Genomic DNA, 23,088 nt, shown 5'->3' on the forward strand with positions numbered 1-23,088 from the left:
TCTGTGGAGGGAGAACAGAGCTAACATTTTGAGGCTGGATGAACCTTCATCAGAGCCCAGTTTGATTCTGGTTTGTAGTAAGTTAGCTGATTCTCAGTAAGGGGGATAGGCAGACTGGACTAAAGGAGAAAAATGTCTGCCATAAATACTGTTCCCAATTACTCTCCAGTTCCACTTGTGCCTCAGCCTTTGGAAATGAAGAGCTGAAAAGTGTGCAGCAAAGAATGAACTTGAAATGTTTATTGCGCACCATTTAAATTAGTAACTATCTAAAATATTCCTGATACCAGTGTTGAGGGGTAGAGTTTCTGCCGTGGGTGCAATCAACGATCAGGTGCAAATTTGCTCCCAGAATTTCTGCGATTTTGGAAAGGTTTTTATCTTGAGCTTATGCTCAAACTCATTTTCACACTGGCAATCACAAAATCTGTCATAAATTTACGCAATTAGGCAGCATTTCAAAGTGTCACGTCAAGGCAAAATTTTACACTTGCTGGAAACAACATCCATTCATTTGCAGGGACCCGTTCTCTGCAAACAAAATAAATATATGTTCAAACTGTGCGCCTTTTTTGAATTACCCTGGAGCATGGGGAGCCTATTGTCCCCCTTTGTTTTCTCCATGGCAACACCTCAGCCAATCAGAGTCAACTTGCCAACCAGTCAGCACCCTTTCCTCCTCGAGTATACATTACTGTGAAAGTTTGAGATTTGGCACTCCTTCCTTTTGATGAGTGCAAGTCGAAAACCTTTGGAAACATGGCTTTCTTTACAGCGAGATAAAATTTTGCTTTAAAAATAGGCTTTGATATCTTTCAGATTGCTAACTTAATGCGGATTTATTAATACAGCTGAAAATGTGGTTATCATAGAAAGTAAGCACTCTTAATCTGTGTTAATCCACCACCTGTGAGTAATCTAATGTTAAATTACTTAAAGTGACTTTCAGAGAAATATACAAAACGATCTGCTCGCTCGTTATATTGGGGCACAATAGTCAGTTTCTTAGTTTTTTTTAAATTGCTATTCAAAAGCTTTTGAAATATGTCAATTAATGTCCTCCTGCCCAAAATAATCGGTTTATATTTTAAGTGTCTGCTTGAAAACCAGCAAGCAAGCACAATTAGTGGAAACTCACAATGGTGATTAATGCACCTTGAGGACAATGTCTAGCACACTAATTTCTAAGCTGGCGCAGAAGGTTGTGGAAACTCAATTTGGACCAAGCGTAATTTGAGTTTAAAGTTCTACGATCTGTTGTCATGTTATGTCAATACGGGGAAAATTGCGCTCCAAAGGTCAGCTGAACTGAGTGAAAGGGTACCCCATAATCTCAGTTCAGATTATTAATAAACCTTTATCCATGGCACAAGTACTTAACTCCAGCACAGACCGTTCCTCTGTCTGTGGCATTAAGAATCATGAAAATAATTGTGGCAGTTACCACCAGGCATCTTACAAAATACATCCTTCTGCCAAAATTTAAAATTCATACTGAGAGGTTTTATTGACCAGTTTAATACTTGGAATATTGCTTTTTTTAAACTTTAAGTTTGAGCCAAAGAAACAAGAAAGATGTGTAGATTTGAAGTTAAACTCTTAAAAGTAAATTTGACAGCTCTGATGCAGATGAGCTTTGTGTACCTTTATAAGACTATGATTGATATTGTCAATTTGTAAAATCAGTGTATTTATGAGAGTAATAAATTTTATTACCAACATATCAAATGGCTTTGTCCTTTGCTCTTTAATTTTTATAGTCATTAGCATTGTGTTGAAACAGTCAACATGGTAAATTATTATTTTCTGTTAAGACCTTGCATCTCTAAAACTATTGTAAAATGTATTTAATGAACATGATTTTTTTTAAAAAAAGGGCAGAGGATATATGCAAGAAAGTTTCATAGATTTCTTTCTCGAAACCACATGCTTCTAAGTATGCCAACAGAGTTTCGGTTATTCTGATTCTTATATATAATTATTTTCATTATATTTTTCCTTTCTTCACCATGAAGCAGCATCCCCACCAGGAGGAAAGGCTAGAAACGTGTTCCCTGAGGCCTCTGCCAGTGACATTTTATAACTAATCTGCAGGAGGTGCCCAAGTGCAACAGAGATAACTCTGACGAAGGGTCATTTGGACTCAAAACGTTGGCTCTATTCTCGAGACTTCTTTCTATTCTCGCCCCACAGATGCTGTCAGACCTGCTGAGATTTTCCAGCATTTTCTGTTTTTGTCTGAGATAACTATTGATTTCCTAACCACATCTTGTGGAGAAGTACTTAGTTTCCTTCCTCTGCTTCTCCGAGAGAGGATCGTCAGGAAAATAGAGAACAGAGGCTGGAGCACTGTTGGCGCCACTGTGCCAACAAACCTTTTGAATTATGGGGTGAGGGCACACATCTTCAGTGAATTGCCTTTCAGTGGGGCAGGAATTTGGGACACTACCCAGATTCACTCGATTTTAATCTGGTTTCCAATCCATCCAAAACACCACTAGGAGATGCACAGATGAGTCTTCCATCCACTCTGCCTACATCGGCAGAGATTTTCAAAACGTGTCTGAGAGATTCCTGGCTACCCAATAGTTCCATCCAGGGACTTCATCCAGTCATTCTAATGTGACCTAGAGTTGGTGTAGATCCCATACTGAGCCATGGGAAGACCCCATAACTACCAGAATGACAATTAACTGATCCCAGAGAGGTTGGTTAGTTTTCACATCATGACATTTCGCTTCCCTAGGAGCATTGAAAAAATTGAATCATATTTTTCTTCAAATCTCCCTTTACTTGGTATTGTCCTGTTGGAACAGCAAGATGTATCACCTAGGAGTGGGCAAAACTCCCACGCTCCTACAGATACAAGGGGTCACCCATTCCAAATGAAAATTCCTCCATCCCTGTTATTTGGGATAGATTGAACACCCTGGAGAGTTTTGTACACTTCACTTTTGCTGATAACACAATAGATTAATGCACCATGCGGTACAGGATTAAACAATTTTTTTTGCAAAAATATACATTATTCATAAAATATCTGAAAGAAACGTTACAATACATTTCAAGTTAACATCACAGGGAAGTGCAATGATATTTTTCTGTAAAAATGGAGGTGCATTCTGAGGTGCTTCAGTACATTAATAAGAACAATGCAAATATTTCAATATTTTCATTACAGAGTACAATTTTAAAGTAAAGTTTATTTATTTATCAGTCACAAGGCTTACATTAACACCGCAATGAAGTTACTGTGAAATTCCCCTAGTCGCCACACTTCAGCGCCTGTTCGGGTCACTGCACCTAACCAGCACGTCTTTCAGACATGTGGGAGGAAACCGGAGCACCCAGAGGAAACCCACGCAGACACGGGGAGAATGTGCAGACTCCACACACAGAGTGACCCAAGCTGGGAATCGAACCCGGGTCCCTGGTGCTGTGAGGCAGCAGTGCCACCGTGCCGCCCACACATTTTCACAGTAACATCATTGCAGTGTTAATGTAAGCCTAGTTGTGACACTAATAAATAAATAAAATTCTGTTCAAATCAGTCATATTGCATTTAGGATTAAGCGCACAGTCTGAGGGGTTTTACATGGTTACTAGCCCCTTGGCTGACATTGGCTGAAAGGCCTCACACAGTGATGGCTGTCCCAAGCTTGATTGCATCCCTCAACACGTAGTCTTGGACTTTGGAACATGCCAGTCTGCAACACTCAATCGAGGACAATTCTTCGCATTGGAAGATCAACAAATTTCGGGCAGACAAAAGAGTGTCTTTCACCGAGTTGATGATCCTCTAGCAGCAGTTGATGTTTGTCTCGGCGTCCCTGGGCACAGGTCACCTGTGTCACAGAACTGCTTGGGAAGAACCTCGACAAATACCACTGCATCTCGCTACAGATTGTCATTGCAAAGGCACAGTACACAAGGGGTTATACGACTGTCTCACCTCCCTCCCCCCTCCCCCGAGGGGAACATGCAGTGGCGCAGAGACTTCGGGGGTGCATAAAGGATCTGACAGGATTAAACAAGGTAAGAGTTTTAACAACACCAGGTTAAAGTCCAACAGGTTTATTTGGTAGCAAATACCATAAGCTTTCGGAGCGCTGCTCCTTCGTCAGATGGAGTGGAAATGTGCTCTCAAACTGTTTGAGAGCACATTTCCACTCCATCTGACGAAGGAGCAGCGCTCCGAAAGCTTATGGTATTTGCTACCAAATAAACCTGTTGGACTTTAACCTAGTGTTGTTAAAACTCTTACTGTGTTCACCCCAGTCCAACGCCGGCATCTCCACATCAGGATTAAACAATACACACCAGCAGAGTTTCAGATTTGATTCCCCTGTCTGTGCCATGTTAACGTGCAATAGCTCACGCACTAGTGTCAGTCTGGCTGATCTGTGGGGAGGAAAAAAGTAACCAGGATTCCTGCCGCTGAATGCTATCCATGTATTGCAGGAAAATTTACATCTGATAGACATTGGATGAAAGTAAGTTCTAATTTAGCAATATGCTCTCCATTATCCAGGAGCCTGTCAGTATTCACTCTGCAGCATCACAAACGAAGAATTGTCACTTGAATGTGGTAAAGGGAGTTGCTGGTGTCTATGGAATTATATCTGAACTGGAATCTGCCAGTATTAATCAAATGGTGTAAATTAATTCTGAATGGTTAAAAACTGGTGCTAATCCCACTATAATAGTAAAGCACTGATCACACTCAATATTCACATCATTATTCACTGCTCCAAGTGAAGATTTCAACAGGTTTGGATAGAACACTTGCGGTGATAGCAGAAAAGTGTGCATATGTGAAATTTAACAGAAGTGTCACAATAGGGTGACAACGATTCTGAAAGCCTTTAGAAAGGTTTTTAATGTATCTTGGCCCATTAGCAACCTCTGTCAAGACTGAAGGTCTGGGGACTGACAGATAGAAATGAAAGGAAGTTTTGGATACCGACAGCAATCCGCACGCAATAACGGAGCTGCCCACTACCTGAAGCATGGTGATGATGTCTGAGGATTGCCCTTGGGTCAGAATTACAACCCTGCTGCAAACCAGTGGAGGCAGCTGCTCAGTACTGTCACTGGCTGGCTGCTCCAGGGCTATGATCCATGTTAACAGATGTCTTCACAGCAGATGATGTAGCTATGTATCTGGCTGGCTATTGTGACCCGCAGCCCACGAAAACTCTTCCCCATTTTTGTTTGTCAAGTAGGTATAACAATGCCTGTTACTTTAGTGACACTGAGATGGGGGTTTGATGAGATTAGAGGAAAGGATTCCTTTTGAACTCCAAGGGATCAGGATGGGGTGCACAGCTCTATGACTTGGGACACAGTCAGAGAAAGGGAATGATTCAATGAACAGAGCAGTAATATCGCTTAAACAACGACCTCAAATCAGTTGCTGCTACAGGAACTCACGGTTCAACAACAGATTTGCCACCTCTGAGGATAAAAAATGTATGCATTTGCATCTACTTGGCACTATCTCTGCTCTTTAATGAGAAGTGTGAAAGCAGTCTGGGATGACTCTTCTTGTTCCTCCGTTCCTGCAAGAAAGCCTTCATCCTGTGCTTCTCCACAATGTGGAGATGCCGGCGTTGGACTGGGGTAAACACAGTAAGAGTTTTAACAACACCAGGTTAAAGTCCAACAGGTTTATTTGGTAGCAAATGCCATTAGCTTTTGGAGCGCTGCTCCTTCGTCAGATGGAGTGGATATCTGCTCTGTGTGCCTTGTTTGCGAGCAGATAGATATCCACTCCACCTGACGAAGGAGCAGCGCTCTGAAAGCTAATGGCATTTGCTACCAAATAAACCTGTTGGACTTTAACCTGGTGTTGTTAAAACTCTTATTGTCTTCTCCACAATGGCATAAAACAAGATTTGGACTGTTCTGATTTGGTGCCATTTCCCATCATCCCTTCGCACATCATTAATATCTAATTTAATCACTTCTCCATATAAACCAATGGGACCTTTGAGAGGGAAAAGCGAGCAGACAGGAAAATGATTAATATAGGGTTGATCAGGACCATATATTAATCTACATTTCATAGTGGAGAAACATGGCTACCTGAGCAGTATGTGAAGCTGAGTAAAGAATAGTTCAGTTTCTGCTGTTGGCCTATAACTTTGCCCTACTCGCGGTTGGATCTCATGGGAGTGTAACATGTCAATAGTATTTATGTGTAAGATGATCTTATCATCTCTCTCATCTGACATAATTGGCAAAAGACAGCTTAGGTCTTGTTATAGGAATGAGAGGAAGTACAATGAGCAGTGAAGGAAAATCTGCCCGTCAGCAAGGAACAAATCTAATAGATTAATGTGTCTGTCTGGGATGCACGTGAATACACAAAAATGTATTTAAATGGCTTTTTACTAAAATAGCTTGTGGCCTACTCTCTTCATGCGTTACTACAAATGTGTGTAGTGTTCTTATAGATTTTTGGATCTACTCTGATAAAGTTATCAAGATTTATAATCTCCATGGGGATCATAGGATGGTGTAAAATCCAGTTGCTTTTTTCATGGGAAGACTGGGGTTGCAATGTGGATATTTCTTCGGAAGGAGGTAGGATGATGTAAAAGTTAAAGTTTATTTATTGGTGTCACAAGTAGGCTTACATTAACACTGCAGTGAAGTTACTGTGAAAATCCCCTAGTCGCCACACTCCGACGCCTGTTCAGGTACACTGAGGGAGAATTTAGCATGGCCAATGCACCTAACCAGCAAGTGTTTCAGACTGTGGGAGGAATCTGGACCACCCGAGGAAACCCATGTGGTCAAATAATAGTGAATTGGCATCAGGTCAAACATGGGTAAGGAAACCCCCTGCTGATTACCATGTTCCCCCTCAGCTGATAAATCAGTATTCCTCCATTTTGAACACCAGTTGGAGGAAGCACTGAGGTTGGCAAAGACGCAGAATGTATTCTGAGTGAGGGACTTCAATGTCCATCACCAAGAATGGGTCAGTAGTACCACTACTACTTGACAAGTTGGTCAAGTTGTAAAGCTTTAGATGCTAAACTGGGACTGCAGCAGGTAGTGAGGGAGCAAACAGGAGGGAAAAACATACTTAACCTCACCCTCACCAACCTGCCTAATGCAGATGCATTTTTTCATGATGGTATAGGTATAAATAACCACCACACAGTCCCTGTGGAGACAAAGTCCCATCTTCACATTGAGGATATCTTCCGTGTTATGTGGCACTACCAACATCCTAAATAGGATAGACTTCGAACAGATCTAGCAGCTCAAAATTGGACAACCATTCCATGAGGTGTTGTGAGCCATCAGAAGTAGAATTGTACTCAACCACAATCTGTAACCTCATGGTCTGGCATAGCCCCCACTCTACCATTACCACCAAGCCAGGGGATCAACCCTGGTTCAATGAAGAATGCAGGAGGGCATGCCAGGAGCAGGACCAAGCATATCTAAAAATGAAGAGTCAACCTGGTGAAGCTACAACGTAGGACAGAGCTAAGTGATTCCACAACCAACAGATCAGTTCTAAGCTCTGCAGTCTTGTTAGATCCAGCTGTGAATGGTGGTGGGCAATTAGAGGAGAGGTTCCACAAATATCCCCAGCCTCAATAATAGGGGGGACAAAAGATAAGGCTGATGCATTTGTCACAATCTTCAGCTTGAAGGGAAGAGTGGATGATCCATCTCAGCCTCTGGAGGTCCTCAGCATTACAGATGACAGTCTTCAGCCAATCCGAATCACTCCATGAGATATCAAGAAATGGCTGAAGATACTGGACACGGTAAAGGCTCTGGACCCAGATAATATTCAGGCAATAGTACTGAAAACTTGTGCTTCAGAACTTGCTGTGCCCCTAGCCAAGCTGTTCCAGTACAGTTACAACACTGACATCTCACCAGCAATGTGGAAAATTGCCCCGGTATATCCTGTGCACAAAAAGCAGGACAAATCCAATCCAGCCAATTACCACCCCATCAGTCTACTCTCCATCATCAGTAAAGTGATGGATGGGGTCATAAACAGTGCAACCAAGCGGCTATTGCTTAGTAATAACCTGCTCACTGATGTTCAGAATGGATTCCGCTAGGGTCACTCAGCTCCTGACCTCATTACAGCCTTGGTTCAAACATACACAAAAGAGCTGAACTGCAAGAGGTGAGGTGAGAGTGACTGCCCTTGACACCAAGACCGCATTAGACCGAGTATGACATCAAGGAGCCCTAACAAAACTAGCATCAATGGGAATCAGTGGGAAAACTCTCCGCTGGTTGGAGTCATACCTGGCACAAAGGAAGATGGTTGTGATTATTGGAGGTGAATCATCTCAGCTCCAGGACATTATTGCAGGAGTCCCTCAGGGTAGTGTCCTGGGCCCAATCATCTTCAGCTGTTTCATCAAAGACTTCCATCATAAAGGTCAGAAGTGAAGATGTTCATTAATGATTTCACAATATTCAGCACGATTCACAACTCCTCAGATACTGAAGCAATCCATGTCTAAATGCAGGAAGACCTGGACAATATCCAGCTTGGGCTGGCAAGTGGCAAGTAACATTTGTGCCACACAAATGCCAGGCAATGACTACCTCCGACAAGAGAAAAAACAATCTTCACACTTTGACATTCAGGTTAAAGTTGAAAGTTTATTTATTAGTCGCGAGTAAGGTTTACATTAACACTGCAATGAAGTTACTGTGAAATTCTCCTAGTCGCCACATTCCGGCACCTGTTCGGGTCAATGCACCTAACCAGCATGTCTTTCAGACTGTGGGAGGAAACTGGAGCATCTGGACAGACACGGGGAGAATGTGCAAACTCTACACAGACAGTGACCCAAGCCAGGAAATGAACCCGGGTCCCTGGCGCTGTGAAGCAGCAGTGCTAATCACTGTGTCAAACAAGTCAGGAGAGTGATTGAATACTCGCCCCATGCTTGGATGAATGCAGCCGCAACAACACTCAAGAAGGTTGACAATATCCAGAACAGAGCAGCCCACTTGATTGGCGCCCCTCCATCATCGATGCATAGTGGCAGCAGTGTGTACTATCTACAGGTGCATTGCAGCAACTCACCAAAGGTTCCTTAGACAGCACCTTGCAAACCAATGCCCACTACCATCTAGAAGAACAATTGCAGCAGATGGGAACACCACCACCTGGAGGTTTCCCTCTAAACCACTCACCAGCCTGACTTGGAAATATATTACAGTTCCTTCACTGTCACTGGGTCAAATTCCCAGAACTCCCTCCCTAATAGCATTATGCTTGCACCTACACCACATGGACTGCAGTCATAGAAATCATAGAAACCCTACAGTGCAGGAAGAGGCCATTCGGCCCATCGAGTCTGCACCGACCACAATCCTACCCAGGCCCTACCCCCATATCCCTACATATTTTACCCTCTAATCCCTCTAACCTACACATCTCAGGACACTAGGGAGGAATTTTAGCATGGCCAATCAACCTAACCCGCACATCGTTGGACAGTCATTCAAGACGGCAGTTCATCAGCACCTTCTCAAGGGCAATTAGAGATATGCAGTGAAAAAGTGCAGCAGATTTGGTCAGTTCAAGTCTGCATAAGGTATGAGGATTGTAACTGCAGTGCCTCTGGTTGTGCAACGTGGCTAAGAAAAGGAGCAGAGGTTGCTGAGAGGAGAAGCTCTGTGATGAGGGAGAAGGAGACAATTCTCCATTGAAAGTTCTACCCACAACAGGTTTGCAGAGAACATTTTTCATACCTTCACCTCACCTAAGATTGATGCCTGAAGTGACTCAGATTCACTGTATCACCTCCTTCAACTGGGCCTGGAGTCTTAACCAAGGACAATGATTGTGCATCCAGTGACTATAAAGGTCACAGTCATGTTAAACTTATGACTGGATAATTTGAGGCAGGTGACATTCAACATGTCCCAGTATACCGTCCATCATTGCATTTGGGAATGACAGAGACCAGTCTTCCTGATGATGCTGGGGCCAATGATGGCACCCACGTGACCACATGGGCCCCCACATCAATGGAGAGAGGTACAGGAAACACGAGAGCTTGGAAGGCAGTGGTATAGTGGTTTTGTCGCTGGACTAGTAATCCAGAGACCCAGGGCAAGATCTGGGGATCCTGGTTCAAATTCCAGAATGGCAGATGGTGAAATTTGAATTCAATAAATATCTGGAATTAAAAGTCTAATGGAAACCGCTATCAATTGTTGTAAAAACCCATCTTGTTCATTAATGCCCTTTAGCGAGGGAAATCTGCTGGTCTGGCCTATATGTGACATGTGATTGACTCTCAAATGCCCTCTGAAATGGAGAGTTGGGCAATAAATGCTGGTCCAGCCAATGACACCACACGCCATGAATGAATTTTTAAAAACCCTATCAATGCATAGACTGTTCCGTCAGTAAATGCCTGCCTGGAAGCAGCCATGATGCCTTATATTCTGACGCAATCTACCATTCCTGCCATCTTCAGACCTCTGAGCAAAATTACACAATAGCTACCTGGAAACGTAGACTATTCCCTCTACACTTGGTTGATGATCCCTCTCTGCCTCATGACCATGAATACAATTAGCTTACAATAGAAGTCATGCGGTTACCAGAAAACTCATGGAATAGACTATCAGCATCTCAAAGCATCGCTTCTGGTGCCTGGGCTACTTGGTGAAGTTCCATACATGTTGGAGCGTGCCCAAGACCCAGAAATGTGGCCAAGACCCAGTAATTACAAACCACCAACAATATCATAACATGTTTATCCAAAAACAAACCTGCTTATGCAAACAGAAATGAACTACTCACTCTTGTGCAAACCCTCAGTGCCTGCCCTACTGCTCCTACACATTGCTACCCAATTGGCTGCAACATGGTTGAAGTCTTTCATGGGGTGGGGTAGGGGGTTTGGTGGATGGGGTTACTGCAGAAGGCCGTGCGGCTTTACAGGATGCCCTCAAACAGTGAGGGCCGAGCTTCGGACTGCAATTATTTTTCATGGGGATGTGAGCATCGCTGTCTGGGCCAGCATTTATAGCCCATCACTAATTGCCCTTGAACTGAGTGGCTTGCTAGGCCATTTCCAACATTGCTTCCACATTGCTGTGGATCTGGAGTCACATGGAGGCCAGACCAGGTAAAGATGGCAGATTTCCTTCCCTGAGGGATATTAGTGAACCTGATGGATTTTTACGACAATCAACACTGGTTTCATGGTTATCATTAGATTTTTATTTGAATTCAAATTTCACCATCTGCCAAGGTAGGGTTTGAATCTGCTCCAAAGGACATTAGTCCGGGTCTCTGGATTAGTAGTCCAGCACCAATACCACTATGCCACTGCCTCCTGGCCACATGGGCAACAGCATGTGGGCTAGCTGACTGAAAGGCAACAGCAGGGGCACTGGCAGAGTATAGCTGGGGTGGGAGCACACATGCTTTCAGCCTGAGAGAAAACAATAGATTTGTTCTCCGTGGGCCACCATCACTCCCATTAGGCAAAACTTCACCAAGCGTAATAACCAGCCCAAAGACAGATTGCTGGACCAGTGAAAATCTGCCAGCCCATTTCACCACCAAGAGCTGCAGCCATGATAGCACCAGTCTGAGCCCCTTGACAATGTATGGATCTCTTCACCATGAGCCTGAGCTTCACTGCAGCACTGAGGTGTGGGCTAGCTTCTGTTTAATTTGCAATGAAAGCTGAGACATTGGCTACCAGGCAGCAACAACAACAATCTATATAGCATACCTCCCAAGATGCTTCACAGAAACATTATAAAACAAACTTTGACACTGAGACACATAAGTTATTAGGTCCGATCATCAAAGCTTGGTGAAAGAGGTAGATTTTAGTAGCGGTTTAAAAGAGGAAAGTTAGGTAGAAAGGCAGAGAGGGATAGCAAGGAAATTCCAGAGCCTGGGGCCACCAGTGATGGAGTTCCTTGCTGCTTCTGCTCTGTTCACTTGTATTTCATGTCATCTTGTCCTGCAAAAGAGGGAAGAATGCCAGTGATATTGTTGCACTGTGTTTGATTGATGTGCCTGGCACAGCTGAACAGCTGGAGGAATGAAGGGGCAGGAAGAGGTGGATGTGAGATTGGCATCATCGAAGGTGTGACTTTGAGGTGGAGTATGTGAATGTAATGCCCGAGTGCGAGAGATTGTTGCTGGATGAATGATGGAGGTGTGATGTATTGAGCAGCTCGAGAGGTTTATGGTGTGCTGGGTAGGAAATTACCTTTGAAGATACATTCATTGACCTTGATCACACGTGTGAGATCATTTAACATTTTCACCTGCGGAAGGAGCAGCGCTCCAAAAGCTCGTGATTCCAGATAAACCTGTTGGACTTTAACCTGGTGTTGTGAGACTCCTTACTGTGCCCACCCCAGTCCAACGCTGGCATCTCCACATCATAACATTTTCATGGCACTAGACTCCTTGCACTGACCTCCCTGATCACTTGCTCCCTTTGGAGGGCATCCTTCCAGGAAAATATGGCATCTATTCTGTGTATCTCCATTAGGCTTCTAGCATTGCATTCCTAAACCTGGGCACTGTCTCTCTCTGACCTTCTACATTTTCTTTGTTTCCAATTGCAGCGCTAGCATTCAACCTCCCTTCAGGGAAGTTGGAACAGTGCAGTTCGGGTGGCACGGTGGCTCAGTGGTTAGCACTGCTGCCTCACAGCGCCAGGGACCTGGGTTCGATTCCCGGGTTGGGTGACTTTCTATGCGGAGTCTGCACGTTGTCTGCGTGGGTTTCCCCCGTGTGCTCCAGTTTCCTCCCTCAGTCCGAAAGACGTGTGGTTTAAGTGCTTTGGCCATCTAAATTCTCCCTCAGTGTATTTGAACAGGCGCCCGAGTGTGGCGACTAAGGGATTTTACACAGTAACTTCATTGCAGTGTTAATGTAAGCCTACTGCGACACTAACAAATAAACTTTGAACATTTAAGCTGCTTTTAAGACCTGGAGGCTGGCTGAAACTGTGCTAGCCTCAGACACTGTTGGGCCTCCAGTTAGTACAGCCAGCCAGCAGCAGGGGTTTCCTTAGGCTCAATGCTATACTCAGGCAAATGAAGAGACAGCATGAAGTTTATGTGCTGGGACATCAATGGAACTGGGCGCGGGCGGGTTGCAGACTAATGTTTAGCCTACAGACTTCAACTTAGTGGATGAAAGAACTCTTAAAGGACTTAGAAAAAGATCAAATGGGTCAAATTCTCAATTGAAAGCTAAAAATAGGCTGTGGAGGTACTGAGGACTGATTCTTACAGTCTGGTGTGGGTAGAAAAATGTATCTGATCCCTGTTCTCCTAGAAAGTCTGGCTCCCAATTTCACCAATGTATTCTTTGGTGATAAAAGGGAATTTGTACTCACTAAGGCCTGCAATATGGGATAGATCCTGTACACGCTGAGTCTGTGTGCTATAATGAGTATGCTGCTGTTTGTGGTTTCTAACAGCACACACACCAGTGTTACTCGGAGCTCAGAATCAGATGTTAAAATGACTCGGGACAGTGCAGGAGTGCCCAGATTCCCTGATCAGCAATCCCACTACACCGAGAGTAATTCACAGTCAGATAAAAGAGGCGCTGCTGTTGTCAGCATCAGCTGCAACGGGACAATTGGCGAATATTTTTTTTATTTTATAAAAAGATTTCTGGACTTACGAGGGAGCTGCTGGAGAGGGTACTTCTGCTTTGCGCTTAGATAAAGTTGCCCTGCCTCTAACAGCCTGAAGGCTTGAGAAAGATAAAAGGGATATTTTTCCATATATCTAAAGGATACGGGATTCACAAGGGGGTTGCATTGCTTATTGAAGAAGAGTACGCAATGGGTGAAAAAGAAATTAGGCAACTTTTGAAAAAGATGCATCCCACATGAAGCTACCCACCCCCCCGCCCCCTCCCCACAACCCCAAAAAAACTACTGGCCATATGGATATTAGGGAGCAACACCAGTTTAGAAATTCATCTGGAATGACTGTAAAGGGTGTAGGGAGCGTGCGACTTTGCATGTTTGCACAGTGTCTCAGTGATCATGTTAGATTTGTGCTGCATGCCCATTATAATGACCCATTGGCTGCACACCTTTTACAAGTATGAGGGAAGTTCGGGGGCTTAAAAGGGGCTTCACTGGTGGCATTTCACGGCAGCCGGCAACAGCTCCTAAAGGGATGGTGCTCTCTGGATGCAGGTAACAGGAAACACTTGTAAAGAGATAAATTACTGTAAGACCTGTAGATCACGTCCTCCACTTTTTCAATGCTGTGTGGTAATCCCTGATCTAAGCTGTGTGCAGACGGGAGATCTTGCTATCCCAGGACAATGTGGGCTCGGGAGAAGTGAGGGAGTTTGAGGGGTGCAGAAAGCTGATGGTGGGGGGTCGATAAGGATAGGAAAATGAGGTGCTGCAGTCAGCCAGCAGAAACACAATCAGGAGTAAGAGCAAGAACGTGAGGAGACAAGCTCTGAAAAGTGCAATCTGCATCACTGAAAATGTTAAGTTGTTAACTTGTCTTAACTTACAAAGTGGTTGAGAGCAGGGTTTATTTCTTTTTAGTTGTGGGAGGCCTGGCACATACTACCCCATGGGTTAGTCACTGCTTTGCCGCAATGTTTCCAATAAGGTGGCCACCTGAGATGCTCCGAATGGCACGGGTTCCCACTAGTGACATGCAAATGAATTCGTCCTTCTGCAAATGTTTGTATTTTCAGCACAAGGTCCCCAGTGTGCAGAATCCGAGTGTAATTGCCAGGATCGCAACCCAAGCGTCCTCAGGGCCAAAGTACACATTGTCTGCTAATTTTCTCCTTTGCTCAGCCATGCATCTGCTCTAGCTATGAGGTTGAAATAAAATGCCAATGCCACTCTGGCAATTGGACGACAAGAGGCACAACTCAAACTGGATAACATTGTTATTGTCAGTCTATCAAAGATGCCCAGCTGCAAGTCAACTACTTAGAGCTGCACACACTGCGGCAAGCTTCAACTTGAGATATGGAGTTGCGTTATCTAAAAATTCCTAAGCATTCCCAACAGTAGTGCACTACTGGAAAGCAATTGCACAGAGTTCAAGTTGACCTTGACAATCTGTGGTAGCAGCATGCAAGATAAACTTTTAAAAGCAGCTACTGTTCCTTTAAGCTCTCAATTAAAATCTTAAATTTGCAACATCAGCTACAAGCAACATCAATAATGTAACACTTCTGTTACTGTTTCATTTCCTGTTCAATATCTTGTATTGCAAGAGGCTTTTAAGAAGATTTTCCTTGCTTGGTACCTTTTACAAAAATAATAATAAACTTGCCTTTATAACTACATGTGAAAATGTAAAAAAAAGTCAGGTAAATTACCATTTATTAAATTGCTACTGCATAGCTCACCTTGCCACTGGGAGTTTTTCTATTGGTTGACTGATCGCAGATCCTATATGATGGATCACATACTTAAGTCATATACATTTGTCTGGAAAGGGAATAAACCTCATGAGAATCTTCAGACTTGCCATCTGCTAACTTTAAAAGCTGCATTCCTCCACCTCTTCAAGGCTGTTGGGTGGTTGCATGAACTACAAACTGCTTCATGCTGGTTATTTTATTTTGGTTATATTTTTGGTGTGTGGGGGGGGGTGTTCTTTTTCCTTTTTAAAGAATTGAACATAATTCCAAATGATGAAATATATTTGCATTTCTCCAGGTAGTGCTAGCATCAGTCGTTCCAATCTCCAGCTGTAGCCTGGGTTGTATGCACCATTCTGCATTCCTTTTAAAGTTCTCTGAAATGCATCTCAACCCCCAGAGGAGCACCCGGTGCTGCACTATTGTGATGGTTTCATTTTCACTTTCCCCACTCACCTTCCTTAAAATGTTCGAGTAACAACAACATATTCATTATAATTTAAAAACATCTTTGAGTCAGTGTCTGTCAGGAACTGGATTGACACTGTCCAGACTTCACTTGGATTTCTAACCTTTCTCCTGCTGACCTGGATTCACATCTTGTTCTCATGTTTCATTTTTGTAAAATCTGCTGGGTATTTATTTTCCTCAGGACACAATGCCCTTACTGGTGGCAGAATGATATGGTTGGAGGATCTTGGTCTTTGCTGAAATCTTATTTCAGTGCAGAGGGTGCTTGGTTGATTTTCAGAAGATGTGGTTGCAACACTCACTACAGCATAGGAACATACGAATTAGGAGCAGAAGTAGGCAATTCAGCCATTCGAGCTGCCCCACCATTCAATCAGATCATGGGGCTGGTCTCTACCTGGTCTCAAATCCACCTCCCTACCTGTTACCCATATCCCTTTAACCCGCTTTTTATCAGAAATTTATCTATTTCCTTCTGAAACTATTTAATGATTCAGACTCCACCGCGTTATGGAGCAGCAAACTCCACCACACTCTGCGAGAAGTAGTTGCTCCTCATCCTAGTTTTAAATCCACCACCTCTTAATAGATAGCACTTTACTGATAGCATAGCATCAGTGAAGTGATTTTGCTGAGTACTGATACTGCAATTATTTAGTAACTGCAATCTAGGTCTAGAGTAAGATACCAGAGTGAAGAGGAATGGGATTCCCTGGAGGAGACTTCACCTTGTTCCTCTTCGGAGTCAGTATACCCAAAGAACACTTCATTTACTTTTCGTGACATTGACATTTCTGGTTTGGGAGAGGGCGCAGTTTGGTATTTGTGCCTACATGGGGGACATGGATTTGGAGTGGACCTAGGGTCCACCAGCTTTCCACCTCAAAAGCACACATTCAGGACAACCCAAAGAAACTAGCCCTCTCAGTGGCAACATATGTGACTTTCACATTCCTATCTGCCTTTCTGATTGTAGGTCCCTATGTAGCAGACAGAGCTGCCAGTATCTCTCATCAAGATGGAAATATCTGTTTAATGAGAATCTCTTGAAGGTGGAATTGTTCTTGCAGACTTTGAGTCATTTGTCGGCATTGACTGGAGATATCTGAAATCGGTTTGCAATATGCTGCCCAGGAAGCTTTAGCATTATCTGTGGATAATCTTGTAGTTCAAACAGAATTTTACAGCAAGTATTTGGAGATGAAAAAATTAACTTCTTAACGAGGATCCCACGTTACATTGCATATGTTTTGGAAGTGGAACAAGAGAAGCCAAATTAATTAGGTAGCACCAGGGAAACCCAGCCCATGTCTGCGGTACACACCCAGCAGGATGTTTTGCTCCCAGTGCATTATCACATGGAATGTGTCTTCGGAGATTTCTCTTTGGTCATGAAGCTTTGTCCACTGCTGTAGCCAGATTTCCAACCAGGATCCACAATGCAGATTGCGATGGACAAAGTGATCACAGCCCTTAGCTCTTATGTTCCTGTTCATTTCAGGGAGCCACAGGAGACTTTTGTCAGGTCAGCCAATTTGCTATACATTCTTGAGCAAGTCATTAATGGCCCATTTTCCAAGATACCTCAATTTATGCTCATTAACCCAAGGCCCAGACCAATAACATTATGTACGTGCAATAACATTATGTAGTGTGTCCTGATTCCCCAATATTGTAGGGACTAGACTGCATCCATTTAAAGTTTATTTAATAGTGTCACATGTAGGCTTACATTAACACTGCAATGAAGTTACTGTGAAAATCCCCTAGTCGCTACACTGTGGCACCTGTTCGGGTAACACTGAGGGCCAATGCATGGAGCACCCAAAGGAAACCCACACAGACACGGGAAGAATGTGCAGACTCCACACAGACAGTGACCCAAGCCGGGAATCGAACCTGGGTCCCTGGCGCTGTGAGGCAACAGTACTAACTGTGCATTGTAAGATTGTATGCCACAAATACAAACCCCCATGTTTGCATCTATTGCAAAGACCTTCATTCGCTAAATGGGCGGGTAATTTGTGGTGACAGGCACAGCTTTTATCATGTGACCTCACGATATGCTGAGAGTTGCCATTATACCATTTTTATTTCAACAAACCAGTGCCCAATCATTTCAATAGTAAATCGGAACATGTAGGTGGTTACAGAACAGATGACATGAATAAATAATTACTAATTTATGGAGAAACATCTGTGAGATTAATTCATTTTTCTAATCCAATTGTTGCAAAGAAACCAAATTGAATTTCATACAATCATACAGCGTAATTTGGCCCATCGAGTCTGCACTGACCGCAATCCCACCCAGGCCCTATCCCCTTGCATTTACCATAGCTAATCCCTCTGACACTAAGGGGCAATTTCAGCATGGCCAATCCACCTAACCCGCACATCTTTGGAGTGTGGGAGGAAACCGGAGGACCCGGAGGAAACCCACGCAGACACGGGGAGAGCGTGCAAACTCCACACAGACAGTGACCCAAACTGGGAATCGAACCTGGGTCCCTGGCACTGTGAGGCATCAGTGCTAACCACTGTGCTACCGTGCCACCTCCAAATCTCTATGATTTTAGCATTTTGCACCTAACTCAGAGGATCCATTTCAGTAAACATAAACAATAAAAATGGTTTAGTCCCATTTTTTAAATGGGTTTGGGAAAAAAAATTTTAAAAAATGTCTGTTAAATCTTTTTTGTTAGGTGAGAGAAATGACCCGGAGGAACTGTTCATTTCCCTTGCCCCACTGCTCAAGTCAGATAATAACATTAAGGTATTTTGTTATAATTCTTCTGATTGCATTGCAAATCTTTAAATCACAAAAACAATTTAGCAAATACAATTTTTATTATGTTCATGCCTTTATATTTTCAGACTATCCTTTAGATAGGACAGAAAGGGCCATGTCACAGCCTTCTCTCTGTCTATTGTCAATTATGTTTTGCATTACAAGCGAAAGGACTCGATGAAAATAATGATCACAAACACTGACGATTCTGAAATAGACATGGTGTGCTGCAATGGAAAATGAAATGCACACACTGGTGGTCTAGAGAGGTATTTATGCCAGAATTCTATGACTCAACTCAGTAGCGTGTTTACTGCAGTAGTCATTGGCATAACACTTGTGTGAAAGGGGATTACTGTGCAGGGTCCCATGGAAATTACTATGCAGCCTTTAGAAAGAGAATTCTGGCTGAAGGCTGCAGCAGGAGATGGTGGCAGCAGAAGGTAAATAAGGGACAGTGCTTGTCTCGGTGCGTTGACTGTCAGCCAGCTTAACTGGGATGTCGCGTGGCTATTTTTGTGCTACTTTACAAAAATTACTCACACAAGAGAACCTGGCAGAGACCATCAAACAACAAGGGAACAGCACAGTGGCAGACAAGGAGGTGCCACAATTTAATTGAGTCTGATCTGCAAACCCAACTAAATAAAATATAATACAAAAGACAGGGTGCTGGGAGCTTATGGCGGAGTCAAGTGTCTTTGGCAATGTGCCAACGCTCTCACCTTCACAACAGTGCAGGCAAGATAGGGGGCATAGTGGCAGGACTAAATTGGTGACTGAACCCCTCCCCTTTACCATGGCATCGCTGTAAAGAATCACACAGCACCTTCTCCATCTCTTTAAGTTTAAGGGATAATGCTCATCCATTCTTAACGTTTACCTTCCATTCCTCCAGATCCCCACATGACAAACAAGAAACAGAGGGAGATGATATTGAAAATAATGAAGAGGCATGACTACTTTCTTGTCAATTATAATAATGGTGAGAAAGTTGATGATGCTAATGAAGCAGTATATGATGATTGACTGAAGCACGTCCATCTGTTCCGACAGAAAGCTTCTGTTGCTATATTTTTCTGCCACGACCTTCTCAAACTCATCTGCTGCATTGATCCTTACACCTGAGAATAATTCAATGATGTTAAAGAGGAAGTGTCACCAGTTGATTCACAGAGCATGAGGGATAAGGAAAATGAGGATTTGCTGCCTCACCAGCGCAGGCTGAAAGGAAGACTGCACATGGCTTCGGTCGTGCGACTCAGGACACACCTAAAAATAAGGAAATTGGAAATTATGGCCGCCATTCTCCCAAAAGTGCTGAATTGGCAGGAAAACGGTTCTAAATCCCGACTGTTTTGTCAGATCTCACCTGAATCTCCCGACACTGCGCACTGAAGAGGTCCCAGTCATGAATCACATTAAAAACCCAGGGGAGGCTCCCGAGTCTGACAGTTCTGGAATTCTGCGCATGCGCAGTGGTCCCGTTCTGTCAGATTCCCGTTTGCTGGCCAGCCTGATCGCTGGCCACCCCGGGACCCCCGCAGTGCTGCCCCTCCAGCCCCCCCCCCCCATGGCCCGATCGCGGCCCCCACAACAATTCCCGGGCCAATCCTGACCCGGTCTCCATCCTGGAGTGCTCCGATGCACAGCCCATCACCTCCCCCCCCCAGCAGTGGCGATCCCCCCCCTCACACCGGCAGACCCCCCCCCCACCCCCCCCGACCTGCCTGGGGTAAGACCCCCCTAGGAGGCAGCTCCTCCCCTGGCAGATCACCCCACCCCACCCCCACCTGCCCCAATTGCTGTCCTCTCTCGAGCCCAGACCGATCGCATGCAAAGTCGCAGCAGGATCCCCCACCCCCACCTAGACCCCGCTCCATCCCCTTGGCACTGCCCGATGCCCAATGGTGTCCCCTGTGCATGGGCACTTCACCCCTTGGGCAGTGCTGGGGGCACAGGCTGGCACTGTCAGGGTGCCGATGCCCAGGGGACACCACCCCCGCCACCTGACCCCCTGACTGCCCCCTCTTCATTCTGGCGGGGTCTCTCACTAGTTCCCACTGGAATGAAGTACTCCTGGTGGGGTGGGAGATTCAATTGGGACCTGAAAGTTCCCGATAATGAACTGCTAGACATATTTAAAATACATATAAAGCAGATTCAAATTACTTACCTGTCTTCCCGCTGGTTTCCAGCGTGATCTGACCGGCGACTGTTCGCCGGCTCTGGGAGATGAGCATGCGTTCTCGGCCCATGCGCAAATCCCGGTTCAAGACCGTCGACACACACCTCCCACCACGACCCGCCGGAAAAGTTGCAGGTTGCGATTGGAGAATCGTGGCCCAGATTTCCAAACCAAGACCAAAAATGCAGACTGCTGTTTCCAAGAACGCTCAGGATCCGAAAGCTGATATTAGAGCAGAGATCTCACTCAAAGGTGGAGACACTGATCCAGAACCTGATGGATCAGGTTGGAGTTGACCTGCCTGATTGTGTCCCAATCCTCAGGTCAGCAGCCTTTCCTCTCAATGCACCACATCAAAGGATTGAAGGAGATAACACTGGGCTGCCCAAGACAAGCCCCAGAGATGCAGCCAGGAGTGGCTCCTTCCCAGGAGTAAATTGCCATGAGAGGAGGGCCACCTCAGTTCTATGACTTAACATGAACATCCAACCATCCCACATGATACAGGCCCTAAAGTTGCATTGAAGACAAGCATTAGAACAAGGGAAGGAAAAGCACATGTAGCATTAGGATTAGGAAAGTGCAGGTTGTTTTGCACCCGCTTTGGAATTTGTTGTGTTTTCAATCAGAATGTACAATTATGTCACGCTTTATTATTCAAGGAGGTTCAAAGTCATAGAGGAAAGGATGCATTTCTTTAATCAAGTGATTAGTAATGGCATGTAGGTTGATGGTTTGTCAAGGATGCGTAATCGATTGCGAGATTGTTCCTTTTTGTTTGAAGCTGATAACTTAAGGAAGCAAGGTTATGCTAAATAGAAAGGCCAACTTCAGTGATAAGATGTGCTCCAATGCTCTTGCAGCAATCACTGAGGAGTCTTTTGCAGAAAGTTCATCTTCATCCATGTACTTCTGCCTCTAAAGCAATATCCAAGCCCAGTGAATAGATACATAAAGTATAAATGCATTGTGGAAACTTTCAGCATATCTCACAATGGCTTACAGGATTCTTTGCCTATTGTCAGGCATAATTTGTGATTGCGAAAGTGAATGTCTTCTGTTGAGCAAGTTGTGAGATTTCTGCAGGGTTTGCAAAGCTACGAAGAACTTGCCTTGATTACACAATGAAATTACACAGAAAACAGGATGGAACTTCTAGGCTTACATCTGTAGCATTTTAAATCAAGTTTAGCATTTAGCTAAACAGAAAATCTATCAATAGGTATTTCAGTGAAAAAAACCTCCAGTATCCTTGTCTGTATCTGCATGAAACACAACACGGTACAATATGTGGTCTTTTCAGTGACTCGTAATTATTTGGTTCGAGGATGTCAATTGTCCTTTGGTACCTTAACACCTAGGCTTAATGGTCAGCAGATTAGTTGAAGGCTATTGCCCTCACACAATGTGTGTACACTTTCCAGCAAAGGGGTAAGCGGTTATGAAAAGGAATAGGAAGGATCCGGGTTGGACACTGAGGCTAACTGCGGTGGCTGAGCTGACAAAGCACCAGCCACAGGTCAAACCCAGATCATTCTTTAACCGTATGGTTCAGTACTATACTCTGTGGCACCTGTGTAGCGATTTCTTTCCAGCAGCCCTGAACATGATAGGGATGATTTGTTTTTCTCTGTCATGTGTAGCTGTTTCCCGAGACCTCAGGGAGTGAAGGAGAGAGGACAAGACCTGCCATCCCACTCCCTCTGTGCCTTTTGCAATAATGTGATTCTGGAAGCATTTTGTGCAATTGACGTGACAACACCTCCCGTATCACTTTCCCAGAATCCCGCCGGGAAAACGCCTGCCCCCGAAACACCGCCCGAACAAACGATGTGTTTCTGCAAAAGGAAGGCTGGCAACTAACACTGACCTCAGGAAAGTGCAGCTCATTTTCATTTTTTTTTTTAAAGCGGCCATCTGGCTAAAGCTTCTGTCAATGCAATGCTGCAAATTTGCGCTGTTACATTCACCCGGTTTGGAGTGAATGAAGACTCTGAGACCGTGGCTTTGCCTGCGCCATTTCAATCTGCTGAATTCAGTTAAAGTTTACTGGAGGAGATGGGGGGAGGAAATTCGTGGCCAACTTTATTTGTTAATTGAGGTTCAGGCAGTAGTAAGTGTTTACTTATTTAATGAGCACTGTTCAGTTTCTGCTGGTTATTTGTTTTGGAAGCATTACCCCCAGTAATTCTGAGCAGATGGACAGCACTGGTATTCTAT

This window comes from Mustelus asterias, chromosome 17 (genome assembly GCF_964213995.1).
Source record: "Mustelus asterias chromosome 17, sMusAst1.hap1.1, whole genome shotgun sequence".
In the NCBI taxonomy this organism is placed as follows: Eukaryota; Metazoa; Chordata; class Chondrichthyes; order Carcharhiniformes; family Triakidae; genus Mustelus; species Mustelus asterias.